General features: G+C 35.2%; 1 long non-coding RNA gene and 1 pseudogene across 1 annotated transcript; both read left to right on the top strand.

Annotated features, from left to right (window-relative positions):
- The first annotated feature begins 4,861 nt into the window (after positions 1-4,861).
- LOC127973017 (uncharacterized) lies at positions 4,862-6,001 on the top strand (annotated as a pseudogene).
- Positions 6,002-12,650: 6,649 nt separating this feature from the next.
- On the top strand, positions 12,651-14,353 carry LOC127972990 (uncharacterized). Its single transcript, XR_008157235.1, has 3 exons — positions 12,651-12,763; positions 12,967-13,088; positions 13,423-14,353. It is a non-coding gene; the product is annotated as an uncharacterized LOC127972990 (long non-coding RNA).
- Positions 14,354-16,040: the final 1,687 nt, after the last annotated feature.

Raw genomic sequence — 16,040 nt, forward strand, 5'->3', positions numbered from 1 at the left:
ATTGTGTTTCTGAATGGACTCGTGCCGCTCTTTCTGCTTCATCATTGGACAGAATGTATGGGAGAACCGAAGATGAACCTTACAACTCTTGCCCAAATAATAGACTTCTTTGAGCAAAAGTGAGTAAAGTGCATACATTTAAGGTTTTAAAAATAATATTTTACTATATGATACACAAAGAAGAAGTAAAGAAATAAAATGTCATTAGTAAACTGTGTTAATGCTGGTCATCACAAAACTTTTATTGTATTGCTCTATATTTGACAGCTATAATGACACCAGAGTGGACTCATATGCTGTAGCCATTAATGTACCGATGAATCAATGTCAAGGGAACTTTGATCCTTCAAATGAGCACTTCCTGGCTCTGAACGAGACTGCAACACATGTGATAGATGCCATTTATATTAAACCAAATCGGTTTTACAAGGGTGAATACTTCATGGCATCAGGACTATGTAATTGCAAAACATCAGGAAATTGCACAAGTAAGTCAGTGTATGTCCTGCTCCAAAATGACTCATCCTTAACCTTTAAAAACTTCTTACAATGTAGAAAAAATGACAGCTGTGTTGTCATCTACACCGTCTACTCTCCCTGTCAAAATATATCAGACATTATACCAAACCTTGAAAACTTGAAAAATCATGCTGGAATTAAAGCTTTTGTCTTCAAAAAAAGTCTTGCTGAAAACTTTACGGAGATTGTGAGTCATGTTCCTCTCTATCACTTTGTGAATAACACTGTTATGCCTATAACAAATTAATGTTAACATGCACCATGGAAGAAAAAACATTGTCAAGACTTCACGCTCCTGTCCCCATCAAGTATAATGGTCAAGTTCTCAAACATTTAATCAATTACTGTACTCTAAGTAAATGAAATGCAGCTCATTTTGGTTACTGTAGTGTCTAACTTAACTGAAGTCTGTATTAGTGTTACAGGATGCAGAAATAAAGAAAAGAGAGAGGGTAAAATATTTAGAAAAGTTCTCAAAAGTCATTGTGCTTATACTGTATTTAGATGGCAGCTGTCTTGTATAATTACTGATGTATAATGGCTTATTATTGCATGATGAAAAATAAACATTTGTTTAGCAATTCTTGTGTGGTGGTTTAATTTCAGAATAATTTATGCACAAATGCAGTCTTACTCTGAGTTTTATTTCATGTTCTGTTCATTGTAGATAACTAACTTTTTCCAAATATTACATATTCTACAAAGAACACAAAGAGCAGCAAAACATGCATGGATTTTCTGTGCTGCAAACTCAAATGAATATGTTAAATCATGCAATAATTTGATATGGCTGAAAATGTAATTGTCTTTATTATTGTATAAAAGTATTTACAGTTAATAATGTCTTATATTTCAGTCTCATGACAACACAGCCATTCACTGCTATCATTACCTCAGTTTGTGTGGCTCTGTGATTACTTTCTGTACCTTTTATAACAAAATCTAAAAAAGAGGTAGCAGTTCGGTCAATTAAGTCTCAGAGAAATTACAGTCATTTACTCATAATAGTCCACCTGAAGGGAATCATGTTGCATGTGGATTTGTTGCTTGATGCACAGCTATATGTTATTGGAGGATTATTCTCTCTCAAGCATTAGTTTCTGAAAGCTCTTTTCGGAAGAGAGCAGTGTTAAGCAGAAAGAGCCAGCTGAGAGCCAGTCAGATTGTCATGCAAGAAAGGACATTAACTGAAATGAATTAAATTATATGCAAAATGTCAAACAGATTGTCAAACAGCCTTCTTTGTTAAAGAGTATTTTTTTTATCTATTTACTTATTTTTGCATATAGTTGATCCCAGAATTATCTTGGATCAAGTGGATCCGAAACATCATCTCTGAGGAGCTCAGAATTTCTGCCCATATCATCTGTGTATTAAAGGTCAATAGGAGACAGAGAACTTTTGATTAAAAGTAAGTCATTATTTGCACAGTTTACAATACGCTAAGTAAGTACAATCCTGAAATGTTAATTCTGAATATACAAAAGAGAGGGGAAAAAAGGTAATAACTCTGTGATTTGTCTTCTAGGTTAAAGCCAAGACATTGCACAGATGAATTAAGTCTTGATTTGGTCTTTAACACAGACAAAGTATAAAATATATTTACAAATAATATATCTGCAAATAATATTTTAAAATACAGTATGCACACATTAATTTGTATGCTCATTATTGTATGTATAATTCTGATTTAACCTTAAAGCTGCTTACCAACCAAAAGTAAAAAGAAAATATCTTGCAGTGAAATGTGTTCAAGCTCTACTGTACTGTAGTATAATGCCTTGTGTGTTAACCATGAACTTACTCCCAGGTGCGCTTTTGTAACCAGCATGCCTCAAGTGAGCAAGGCTTGGGTTAATCAACCGAGAGTTCAGGTTATATGTGACGGTAAGTTCACCTTATAGTGTCAAAGTCACATTCAGTGACAGGTTACATAAACTGCTTGATGAGCCTTAAAACTCAGGCAATTAAAAAAATTATCTTTAAGGCCTCACTGTGTCACAGATGAGTTGTGATAAACTAGAAATAAGGAAACTAAAAGAAACTAGAAGTGCATGAATATTTTTAGCAGAACACACTGGACTAGTGTGACAATATGAATTCAGCTCAACAATTAATACATTTTTTTATAATGTTGCATATAAACAATTGCTTTTATTTTGCCTGTTAATGAATCCAAAATTAATTAAATAAACAAATGTGCCCATTATTAATTTTTCCAGCTAGATGATACCATCCATAAAACGTACTATTTTATTTTATTTGTCATATAGTCATTATTTATCTATTATATTTTTATATCATACTTTTAATTTTATATCACCTTTATTTATATAGTGCTTTAAACAAAATACATTGCGCCAAAGCACTGAACAACATTCATTTGGAAAACAGTGTCTCAATAATGCAAAATGATAGTTAAAGGCAGTTCATCATTGAATTCATTGATGTCATCTCTGTTCAGTTGAAATAGTGTCTGTTTTAATTTGCAATCAAGTCAACGATATCGCTGTAGATGAAGTGACCCCAACTAAGCAAGCCAGAGGCGACAGCGGCAAGGAACCGAAACTCCATCGGTGACAGAATGGAGAAAAAAACCTTGGGAGAAACCAGGCTCAGTTGGGGGGCCAGTTCTCCTCTGACCAGACGAAACCAGTAGTTCAATTCCAGGCTGCAGCAAAGTCAGATTGTGCAGAAGAATCATCTGTTTCCTGTGGTCTTGTCCTGGTGCTCCTCTGAGACAAGGTCTTTACAGGGGATCTGTATCTGGGGCTCTAGTTGTCCTGGTCTCCGCTGTCTTTCAGGGCAGTAGAGGTCCTTTCTAGGTGCTGATCCACCATCTTGTCTGGATACGTACTGGATCCGGGTGACTGCAGTGACCCTCTGATCTGGACACAGACTGGATCTGGTGGCCACGGTGACCTCGGAACAAGAGAGAAACGGACAAATATTAGCGTAGATGCCATTCTTCTAATGATGTAGAAAGTACGGTGTTATGTGAAGTGTTCCGGTTCCAGTTTACCTAATTAATGCAGCCTAAAAATCCTTTAACGGATTTGGATATTAAAAGCATATTAGTATGTTATGTGTATGCCAGGTTAAAGAGATGGGTCTTTAATCTAGATTTAAACTGCAAGAGTGTGTCTGCCTCCCGAACAATGTTAGGTAGGTTATTCCAGAGTTTAGGCGCCAAATAGGAAAAGGATCTGCCGCCCGCAGTTGATTTTGATATTCTAGGTATTATCAAATTGCCTGAGTTTTGAGAGCGTAGCGGACGTAGAGGAGTATAATGTAAAAGGAGCTCATTCAAATACTGAGGTGCTAAACCATTCAGGGCTTTATAAGTAATAAGCAATATTTTAAAATCTATACGATGTTTGATAGGGAGCCAGTGCAGTGTGGACAGGACCGGGCTAATATGGTCATACTTCCTGGTTCTAGTAAGAACTCTTGCTGCTGCATTTTGGACTAGCTGTAGTTTGTTTACCAAGCGTGCAGAACAACCACCCAATAAAGCATTACAGTAGTCTAACCTTGAAGTCATAAATGCATGGATTAACATTTCTGCATTTGACATTGAGAGCATAGGCCGTAATTTAGATATATTTTTGAGATGGAAAAATGCAGTTTTACAAATGCTAGAAACGTGGCTTTCTAAGGAAAGATTGCGATCAAGTAGCACACCTAGGTTCCTAACTGATGACGAAGAATTGACAGAGCAACCATCAAGTCTTAGACAGTGTTCTAGGTTATTACAAGTAGAGTTTTTAGGCCCTATGATTAACACCTCTGTTTTTTCTGAATTTAGCAGTAAGAAATTACTCGTCATCCAATTTTTTATATCGACTATGCATTCCATTAGTTTTTCAAATTGGTGTGTTTCACCGGGCTGCGAGGAAATATAGAGCTGCGTATCATCAGCATAACAGTGAAAGCTAACACCATGTTTCCTGATGATATCTCCCAAGGGTAACATATAAAGCGTGAAGAGTAGCGGCCCTAGAACTGAGCCTTGAGGTATATATATATATATAATTCTTTCAGGTCTTTTTAGGTCTTGTTTAATGGCACCATCATTTGATGAATAGACTATGTACAGTACTGTTTGTTCTGGTTACCACATTTTCCATGTTTACATTTATTCTACAGAATTTCCCGATATGGAAGATAATTCTGCTGGATTTCCCGATATGGAAGATAGGAATGTTGACAGATTCTATCTGGACCTGGTTATCGGATCTTAAACAAATGTGAGAAGCACACACACAAACACCAAAATCCAATACACTCTAGTTAAACACTAAGTGGGTTTGTAAATGATAAACCAGTCAGGTCTTTATAAATGTCTCTTTCCCTATCAACCATCAGTATATCAAAAGAGAAAGAAAAGAACTTCAGCTCTGCAACTATAAGCATCTTCTTCATAATTCAAGCGGTCACAATGGTAAGTTTGAGTCAACTTTCTTTTCTGTTCTGTTTTCAACACTCTTGTCCTGTCCCTCATATGATCCCTTCATGAAGGTATTTCAAGTTTTCTGTTGAAATGAATGACGTTTTCACTTTAGGCTTCACTGAAATGTCTCATCGTCCTCGTGAACCCTGTCCTTACTAAAATGATCCAATATTTTGATAAAAAGTCAGTCAGTTTGTACAGATTTTAGTCAAATGAATTAATACTTCAGTTTTAAATGAGTAAAATTAATGTAAATGTACATACAGTTTGAATGAAAAATGCACAAGGAATGTTTCTTGAGAATTGTTACAACCGTATACATATTTTCTGTCTTCCAGTGTCCAGCCAAAGACCATGATAGGAACTAATGCTCAGTATGAAATAGCAATCAGTGTCCCACGATATCTGTCTGTGTACAAACAAACAATCTGAAATTGAGAATGTGTTCATCAGGGAAGAGGCAGAATATGTCAAAGATATTATCACTGAAGGAAAAACGTGTGTGCTCTGCTCAGCGTCACGTAATGTGATTGCTGCGAGGCCAAATAACAGGTGAAAATTCTGAGCACATCCTGCTCTTTCCTCCAGTGATTCTCCCATGAACACACTTCTGAAGAATACAGATCCAAACATGTGTGGTTTTCTACTCTTCCAACTCACCTTGTGTGGAAACGTGCATTAAGAGCGCTGACAATATTTTTCTGGGCCTTGGAAACTGGACAAATGTTCGAAAAGAGGGAATGAATGTTTTTGTCTTTGGAAATCTCAGGAAGTATGTCGGGAAGGAAACTGGCAATGATTTCCTAATTATTCATCTGTTATTGTCTCTTTATCGGTGCACGGGTACAAATGTGATGGAATGTCAGAATTGTTTGAAAGACGATGCTGTGAATCCGTTTTGTCTGCCTGGAAATGAAATCCACATTTTTGTATTTCCAAGAACTGCTTTTGTCAATAACTGAGTTGTTTCTTTCATACGCTCTTTTTGCGCAGCATAAACTGGGCTATGAAATCATTGAATTGTATTAAACAAACACACACTTGTTTGAATTATTATTTTTGAACACCTGTTCTTTGAATAATAATAAAATAACAATACACGTGTCCTTTGCCGACTGCCATAATTAAAGATTTGTGTGCAGACCAGGGTTGGATCTAGAAAAATATTGATGGGGTGGCGAGAAGGGGGCAGGAATTTTTGAGGGGTGGCAACATATGGCAGACGTATATATACTGAATTTAGTCACAGTTATCACAGTTTGATGATAAATATATGTGCAAAAGGACACAGGCTGCCATTTACAAACTTAATCTCATGCAATCAATGTCTTGCATTTGAAACAGTTCATATAAGGAATAAGTGACCATACCCCATAAGCACCACCACACTCACTAATGCATACAGTATGCATCGACATGTAATTAAGAGCATTATAAAAGGTTCAGTGTTATCAATATGTCAATTTATTATAAGAAACACAAGATTTTAACAGCCAATGACATTTCCAGCTGGGGAGACTCAACTGATTTTCTACAGTTTAGTGTTAATCATCATCTAACTCAAGCAGTCAAGACTACATTTAGCCTTAGATGTTATATGAATATGGTCCCTGAAGTATAGGTTTTATTAGCTGACAATAATAATAAATAAATAAGCATTATAGGCACAAATACAAATGTACTTTTAGAAATTGTTTTTGAAAAATATGGTGTTATTGTTTTGGCAAGCTTAAATTCAAACATCTAGGAAAACTTCTGTGATATTCCTTTAAAATAACGTTTTAGTAGATCTTTAAGTATATTTTACTAAGCAATTTCTTACATAATACCTTTGAGTTAGACCAAACTTTTATTTTGGTGGGTTGTAACCAGAGTTTCTGTGTTTTTAATTAACTATTATTATTAGCTAATAGGCCTACTTGAAGTATAGCATACTCTACTGTGCAATAGTACTATATTTCTTTTTGAATTTCTTCAAAGTTATACCGAAATTTTATTTTGACAGGTTGTCATAAAAACATTGCCGTTTCTGTCAGTCTGTGTATACGATACGAATGAATGACGATAGTTTTATCAAATGAAATGGTGAAATCCTCTCATAGCGCGCTGACGTGCACATGTGTAGCTTAAATCATGTGTCAATATAGTGAAGAGCTGAAAACACCACGCGCGCTTCAGTGTGTGTGTGTGTGTGTGTGTGTGTGTGTGTCTGTGTGTGTAGTAGAGCACACATTCCCAGAGATGTGCATAACAACACCTTCAGGGCCGCTGCTTGCCAAATGGGTGCCCTGAGCAGGACTGTATTGTTGTGCCCCCCTTCCTCAAATATGATGATGAAAAAAACACCTACTATAGGGGTGAAAATATAACTTTAATCAAATAAAAAAATAAATTAATAAATTTTATTATTTACAAATCAGAATTGTAGCTCTCGACATTTACCTGTGGCTATAACTTTATTATGACTCTAATTTATTTTATAGTCTCAAGCATTCAGAAATCATGCAAAAGGAAACTAAGCAGTTTTACTATGATAAAACCATGGTTTATTTTTGTAAGTGTTGTGATATGCTCATTTTTGTTGAAGAAATTATATAGGCTGTGTCATCTATAGCAAAAAGGTGTCCAAAATGAAAGATTAAGTGAATTAAATGTTTGGTCAGTATCCTAAACAAGGATTTGATTGTCCTGTAAGTGTAACAGCAGCAATCACATGGCATTTGTAATAACATGTACATAAATTGTTTATTTTGTATTTGCCTACATTATGTATTGTAACAGTGTTATTATTAAGCAATCATTATTGCCTCATTATTTTTGTATATAATGCATTTTAAGTCATTTTAAAGGCTATTGATGGCTTAGGTCTGTTTTTATAGCAAAAAAATATATATATATTACAGTATATTAATACTTTATAAATTATTATTTGAAGTAACAAAACCATGGTTAATTTGCAGTTACCATGGCTAATGTTCGTAAGGGAACCTGAAAAAAAAAAAAAACTTTCACAGGAAATGTGCCTGAAAGTGATAAACGGGCCTGGTTTTTACCTAAATGTTTTATACTTTATTTTAATATATATTAAAATGTATAAGGTGTGCATTGTAGCTGACACCTAGATGAACAGATTACAGTTGTTTTATGACTGCAAGTCTTTCTCCTCAAATGCTATTGAGCTTCAAATTTGCGTTTGAGCCCATGTGAAAGAGTAGCATAATTTACATATGATTTACAGATTATTTTAATACATATCAAACATTATATTCAATTGTACATTATAGCTGACACCTAGATGAACAATTGCAGTTGTTTTTATGACTGTTAGTCATTCTCCTCAAATGCTACTGACGTTAGAAAAGTGTATACCAAGATCGCATGTAACTTTAGAGACGGTCCCTAAATTTGAGACCCGTCCAACGTCCAACCTCAAGCTAACTTTATGTATGTTTTTTTTATTTATTTTTAAATTTAATTTTTTTTTTGCTTTTACTTTTCTTTTCTCTTCGCTGGATTGATGATGTACTCTACCCAGGCATAGATGTTCATCCATCAATCATGAACATTCAGCCGCAAACATGAGGTGCGAGCGGTCGCGAGCGCGGATGGGAGAATGGAGAAAGTTTTTTTTTTTTTTTTAAGCAACTGGGATGGTGCCCCCTCTGGGAGTTGGTGCCCTACGCAGTGCGTACTCTGCATGTAGGGAGCGACGGTACTGAACACCTTTATTGCAGACACTTGTCCATATCGAGATTTGATTAAATGTACAGCTCTACTTTTGATTTATTCATTCAAAAATGGCCGAATTCCGTGACGTTCTGCTTCATACAGCAAGTTCCATTTCTGCAATTCCCTGATCCCTGTCGCTTTTCAAACACAAAAGAGGAGAATTTATGAATGAAAGTGTGAAAGTTCTGACACAAAACGAAGTTGTTACGTATCCTCACGCTTTTTAAAAGTGGGTAACGTATCACGTAGTAGACTAAACCACTGTAACGTTAGTTATTTATCATCTCAAAGTCTGTGCTTTCATTAAAGCTTCATTTATTGATAGATAGATAATACATTTTTACCTAACTTTTCCTCCTGTCTCAGTCCGGTGACACACTGGCTGCGTGTCGTGAGCATGGCAGTTCTGCTGTGTGGCGGCTGCTTCGCGTTTTCTGTGTCTTTACACACCAGAATCGTGCCTGACGCGGTGCTGGCGCGCTGCTGCTACTGTAGGTGATGTAGAGGGAGACCACCGAAAGAAAAAGCTCTTGTCTTCATGACAACAATATCTATACTTCATGTTGAGCATAAATATAAAGCCTTCTGATAAAGGACACCGTCAACAGTATTGACGACAAAATAGACTATGTTTGACAGGTGCAATATTTGAAAATCGATAATTAATAATTTATTTTTTAAATGAGTTACATTTATATCTGAATATATGTGAGAGTTCGGAGTGGGATCGCGAATCAATTGAGTCAGTTCGGGAGTTCGGAGCGGGATCGCGAATCATTTGAGTCAGTTCGGGATTTCAGATCGGGTTCGCGAATCAATTGAGTCAGTTTGGGGATCGCAAATAATTTGAATCAGTTCGGGAGTTCGTAGCGGGATCGCGAATCATTTGAGTCAGTCATAGGGATCGCGAATCATTTGAGTCAGTTCGGGAGTTCGGAGCGGGATCGCGAATCATTTGAGTCAGTTCGGGAGTTCGGAGCGGGTTCGCGAATCATTTGAGTCAGTTTGGGGATCGCAAATCATTTGAATCATTTCGGGAGTTCGGAGCGGGATCGCGAATCATTTGAATCAGTTCGGGAGTTCGTAGCAGTTTCGCGAATCATTTGAGTCAGTTCGGGAGTTCAAATCGGGTTCGCGAGTCAGTTTGGTGATCGCAAATAATTTGAATCAGTTTGGGAGTTCGTAGCGGGATCGCGAATCATTTGAGTCAGTTATGGGGATCGCGATCATTTGAGTCAACTTGGGAGTTCGGAGCGGGTTCGCGAATCATTTTAGTCAGTTCGGGAGTTCAAAGTGGATTCGCGAATCATTTGAGTCAGTTTGGGGATCGCAAATCATTTGAATCAGTTCGTGAGTTCGGAGCGGGATCACGAATCACGAAAGATTTGCGCTCATAAATTTTCTAATTGGCCATAACCTTTAATTCGTTGCTGCCAACTGGGGCAGCAGGTAGATCCGCCCCTGGTGCAGACATATTCAGCTCATGGATATCTAGTTTAGTTTTTATCCAGTGTTCCAAACTCTTAACACAACAGTTTGTTCCTGATCATTTTAATGTGCTATTCCTTAAAAAACTATTTAATCTCTAGCTAAAGTTATTTGACCAAAGCTTATATTTTGCACAGTAGGTTTTTGTAAAGCATCATGAAAGATGGAGCTAAAAGTGTGTTGATAAATAGATTTATAGTGCATTTTGAGTATATTTGTTAGCATGAAATATGTGTGAAAGACTTTATACATCACCAACTATTTAGTGGGAGATAAATATAAATGCTTTTTTAGACATTTGATCTTAAATAGAAAAGTTTAGTCTGACTAAATATGTGCATCAGCGCTATAATTTCCATAATCTTACTGAGTGTGTCTAGCATTCATGGAGGCTACTCATTACATACTTTTAGTGTAAGACTCTTCAGACCAAACGATCAGTCTTTAGACATGTTTTAAAACACAAAAATATATAAATGCAACAGCATAGTCAAAGGCACACAGCTGAAAAATTGTGGGAATGGCAGATTAATCGTGTGTTTTACTGACTGTGAGAACCCTGTGCCTCAAATGACTGTAAGGACTTGTTCAAACTGCCTGATCATTCAGTGTCCTCTAGATGGTGTCATAAGAGCAGTCTGTAATTAATCTCCACTTCAGTGATTAAAATTATATTACAACTACAGTAGTGTTATGCACAAGACTCATACAGTAGCACCATTTAAAAAAAAAATTGTTTTACAGTCAGCAGCAATTGCCATGTATTTACCAAAAATAAACAAATAAATAAATAGACAAATGTTGAAATGAAAGTGAATCCATATGTTTCTCTTGTGCAGTTACTGCTGGAACCCATGAGAGTCTTTGCAGGAAGTTAGAGGTTCTTGACCATCTTGAGAAAGTACAACATGGCAAGATAAATAAAGGTGTTCAGTGGTATTATTAATCCTATAAAGCTGTATCATATTGGATTTTTTTTTCTGTATCATATGTGATACTGACGCAAATATCTAAACCCTATAAAATATAACACGATCAAAATGTTAAAAAGCTAAAAAAAAAAAAAAACAACAACCCCGTTGTACACATTTCACTATATGGCATCTGATTAGTTCATATTGTTTTAGCAATAAAAGGCCTTTTGATATAATTGTAGAAACATCCACCATTGGGTTGTGGTTCTTGTGCTTCTGTGAAATCTGTATTCATTTTTATAAAGTAAACATAATAAGATGAATACTTAATTAAACTATTCATTTAAATAGCATTTTACTAAGGCATATTATTGGGAAATATAGAGTGATGACTGATATTCATATCATTGTATGTAAGTGATGCTATACTAATTAATCTCATTAACTGACATTACAGTCATCAGAGTTTTATAGGGTAAGCTCCACAATCTACACAAATTGTATATTTTTGCTCAGTTTGGGCTTCTGAATAAAATTTTGCTGTTTTCATTCTTGTCTTTGACCCCGATATTCTTACTATCATAATATATGAGCCATATAAAAGCCTGGTGTATGAAATATGATAATAAAAAAAATAATTATTTAATTTAATTTCTTTATACATATTTTATCAAAACATTCAATAAATTGCTCTACTAAAAGATAGATGTTTCTGACTATTATTTGATATTTCAGTCAAATATCTAAACTAAAGGAGTAATATCTAATATCTAGTAATATCAAGACTAAAGGAGTCAATTTTTAAGTGTGAACTAAGTGTGAAGGTGCTGAAGAAGAAAGCTGGTCAAGTTTATGAAGCATCTTGACATTAAAGAGTGTGCTAAAATTGCAGTAAACATTACAATTTGCAAATAAAATATGCATAAAATTTAATAGTGCATGCTTGATAACACAACTATTTTTGCTAGAGTAAACCAATGACAGATTTATAGCTACTGTTTTTTTTCTTTTTCTTAAAAAACCTTGCAACACAACAAATAGTCACTGCTTCTGCAACCTTGCTCACAGATTCAGTGAAAGAAACATTATTTTCACACATTTGACCCTTTGACACAGAAACTGAATGTGACTGAATGCTTGCGCTGCATGTCTCTTCTCATCTGTGATCACACATGACTCTAATAACTGGTTAAAAACTGCAAGGTCATTTGAATAAACAGAGCTAAATGTCAAACAGCCCGCAAGATGCTGCAACACATTGAAAAATTGATCACACTTGTTGCATGCACAAGGCCAAACCGATCATGCTGAAAAATATCATGTGCATCTGTTTGTAAATACAGATAGAGTAGATGTTGAAGGATGTTCCTACAACTTGATTCTTTGTAATCTAAGAGAAAGCCATGAGAGTGTGGACACAAAAACCATTTGAGAAAGAATAAGTTGCTTTATTTCTAACCTGAAAATGGGATGTTAGTCACCAGGGTGGGTATGCTGGATGGGTGTGCTGAAATGGTCACTAGATGGAGATAGAAGGGCAGTATAAATGTGATGCGTTTGCTTCACCAGTTCACATCTCTCACTCCAGAGCAGATTCACACATCAACTCTGAGCAGCTCAGTGCACTGCATCTTCTCCAGAATCTACGACAGTCAGCATGGTAAGCAGCATTACAATTAATTGTTAGTCCACATTAAATTTTCATTTTACTCTTTCCTTGTAATTTTAGTGATAGCAATTGACAGGACAGTAGAAGTGACAGAGAGGAGAATGAGAACGACATATAATACAGATTGTGAATATGCTGCTACATGGAGGAAAATTATGACTATTTTTTTTATTTTATGTTTTTACTCATTTAAGGTTTTCACTGTGTGTATGAGGGTCCTCCTTGGGATTATTCTGCTTTCTTGTATTCAGAGTGTGATGAATGAAAATGTGGACATTAACACCCTTTCCAGGATTCAAAAGTTTTTTCATCGAAGGTACGTTTTCATAATGCTGAATAAAATGAGGGGGTAACACTGTTACAGTAAGACTGTATTTGTCAACATTAGTTTATGCATTATGTAGCCACAAATTATATTATAATCTCACAAGGATTAATAGGTATTCATTCCTAAAATGTGTTCCAAGCACAAATACATTTTTGTACATTTGCATTATAGACAGATAAAATGTTATCACAATGACCCACAATTTTTTTTTTATTATTACCATTAAAGTTTGCACGGTTGCACACAGTCCCAGCATACATGTTTGATTTCTCAATAATTTTGCTTTTGTAAATGTTGATAATTCTTTTCTTTTTTCAACCAGCTATGCAAGCAGTACTGGCCAGTATGCAGTGGCCATAAATGTCCCAAAGGTGCAGTGTCGAAGTGGTTTCTATCCATCAGCAAGAAACTTTCTGCGGAATGATAGATCAGAAGACGTTAGACCTTACATAAATCCTGACAGCATGGATGTCTATGAAGGCACTGAACTCATCGCTGCAGGGCATCATATAAATGCACATTCAGAGGATTTACTGATGAATCCTCAAAACAATTCTCCTCTGACAGACTTAATGAGAAACAATGATGGATGTGTGGTTTTCTACACCTTAAACTCTCCCTGTATAAACAGATGTCTTAATAATGTTAATAACAATATTATACCAGGTCTTGAGAAATTAAGGGCATACCGGGGAATTAAAGCCTTTGTTTACACATATATCTATTATAATGACCAAAACAATGCAAATCTGCGCGCGGGACTACAGAAGATTGCTGATCGTGTGCCACTTTACCGCTGTAACAGACGAGGTTGTATCTTTTGTGGAGAACCAGGTTCAAATATAGTGGATAACCGATGTTTGAGGTCTCACTTTCTCACTTGAGTTTCTTGTGTGACAGAAATGCTTTAGATTACCTGATGTGCTAGTAAGCTGCTAAGTCTTTTGAAGATATGCTTCATTGCTCATTTGGAGTCTTTCATATGTTGCCTTTTGCTTTTTCTTTCATAAAGTCGACCTATATTTCTTACACATGAGTAAATTCTGACAGGAGAGCAAAAACGTTCATTCGAAATTGCTGTTTTATGAAAAAAGTACCAGTAAATTAAAGCCATTATGACCATATGGGTTGGACCACAATGTTTTTCAATAATCTTTGTATTAAATTGCTCATTTGTTTATGCTTGGATAACAATATTTGTAATGCTTCCATAAACGCTTCTTGGAAAAATAAATACTTTTTTAAGCACCATCTATTTTATTTATTTTTATTTTTACACAATGCTAATCAGTGCATGTTCTTACATATTTTTAATACATTTCAAGTTTAATCTTTTTTATATAAAGCTCTTTGAATTACCATTGTGAATAAAATAAGGTAATTTGATATAAATGAACTAACTTTACTCACTTCACTGATTAAACATTGGGCTGTTATTGAATGACTTGCAGCTAAAAAAAACTATAAAAATGACTTGCAACTTTCATAAAAATCTTTTTGCCCATCATACATTGGATTATGAAAGTAAATACTTAATTATGAATTAGAATTCTTACTCCCCAGACACATTTCTTTGAGGCATTATCTTTGAAAACCAGTTAAAAAAGAATGATTTCAATCATTTGTTCTCTGTATACTGTCACATTATTTATTATAAATGTGTTATATTATTATTTATATAAATGTGACTTTGACAAGTTCAGTTTATTAAGAATACTTAAGTATATTTATACTTCATAAGGGAAGGCAAGTTTATTTATATAGCACATTTCGTACACAAAATTTCGTACTTATTTAAAATGAATTTAAAATATTTAAAAATATAAAATGATTTGACATAAAATACAGTGAATATGTAAAAAAACAGTATAATCAGTTCAGACATCGCACAGTGCTCATTCAATAAATGCACAGCTAAACAGATGAGTTTTGAGACTAATGTTTATGCACATCTTATCTCTTCTGGAAGCTGATTCCAACTGCAGGCAGCATAGTATCTAAAGGCGGACTCCCCTTGTTTTGTGTGAACCCTTTTTATTTCTAACTGACTCGATCCTAATGATCTGAGTGGTCTGTTAGGTTTATATTCAGTGAACATTTCTGCAATATATTTCGGTCCTAGGTCATTGAGTGATTTATAGACGAGTAAATCAATCCTAAATGTAACTGGAAGCCAGTGTAAGGACCTGAGGACTGGTGTGATATGCTCAGATTTTTGGTTATAGTCAGAATCCTGGCAGCAGTGTTCTGGATGAGATGCAGCTGTCTAATGGTCTTTTTGGGAAGGCCGGTGAGGAGCCCATTACAATAGTCCACCCTGCTGGTGATGAAGGAATGAACAAGTTTCTCCAAGTCTTGGCTGGAAACAAAACATCTAATTCTTGCAATGTTTTTTAAATGATAGTATGCTGATTTAGTTACTGATTTAACATGACTACTGAAACTAAGGTCTGTCTCCAGAATCACACCAAGATTCCTGACTTGATTTTTAGTTGTTTGACCCCTAGAGCCAAGGAATGCATTCACCTTGAAAATTTCATCTTTGTTTCCAAATGCAATGACTTCAGTTTTTTCATTGTTTAATTAGGGTTGGGTATCTTTTGAAATTTATCGATTCCGATTCCGATTCCTATTCTGATTCCGATACTGCTTATCGATTCCGAACCAACAAAAAAATGTTGGTTTAAAAATAACCCAACCTGTAACCCAACTATGGGTTGGTATAGCACCTTCCCATCTGTGGGTTATTTCAACACAACCCATGGGGTTAAAATCCTGTTGGGTTAAAAGTTACCCAGAAGTTGAGTTAATTATTTATATTAATTAACATCAGTATTTTTATTAAAAATGACTTAATACAGCCATATTTTGAAACTACTTTGCTGTAAATTACAGATTTTATTTTAATATGCAAATAACACATTTACAAATATATTTTAA

The sequence above is a fragment of the Carassius gibelio genome, chromosome B15, assembly GCF_023724105.1.
Source record: "Carassius gibelio isolate Cgi1373 ecotype wild population from Czech Republic chromosome B15, carGib1.2-hapl.c, whole genome shotgun sequence".
NCBI lineage: Eukaryota > Metazoa > Chordata > Actinopteri > Cypriniformes > Cyprinidae > Carassius > Carassius gibelio.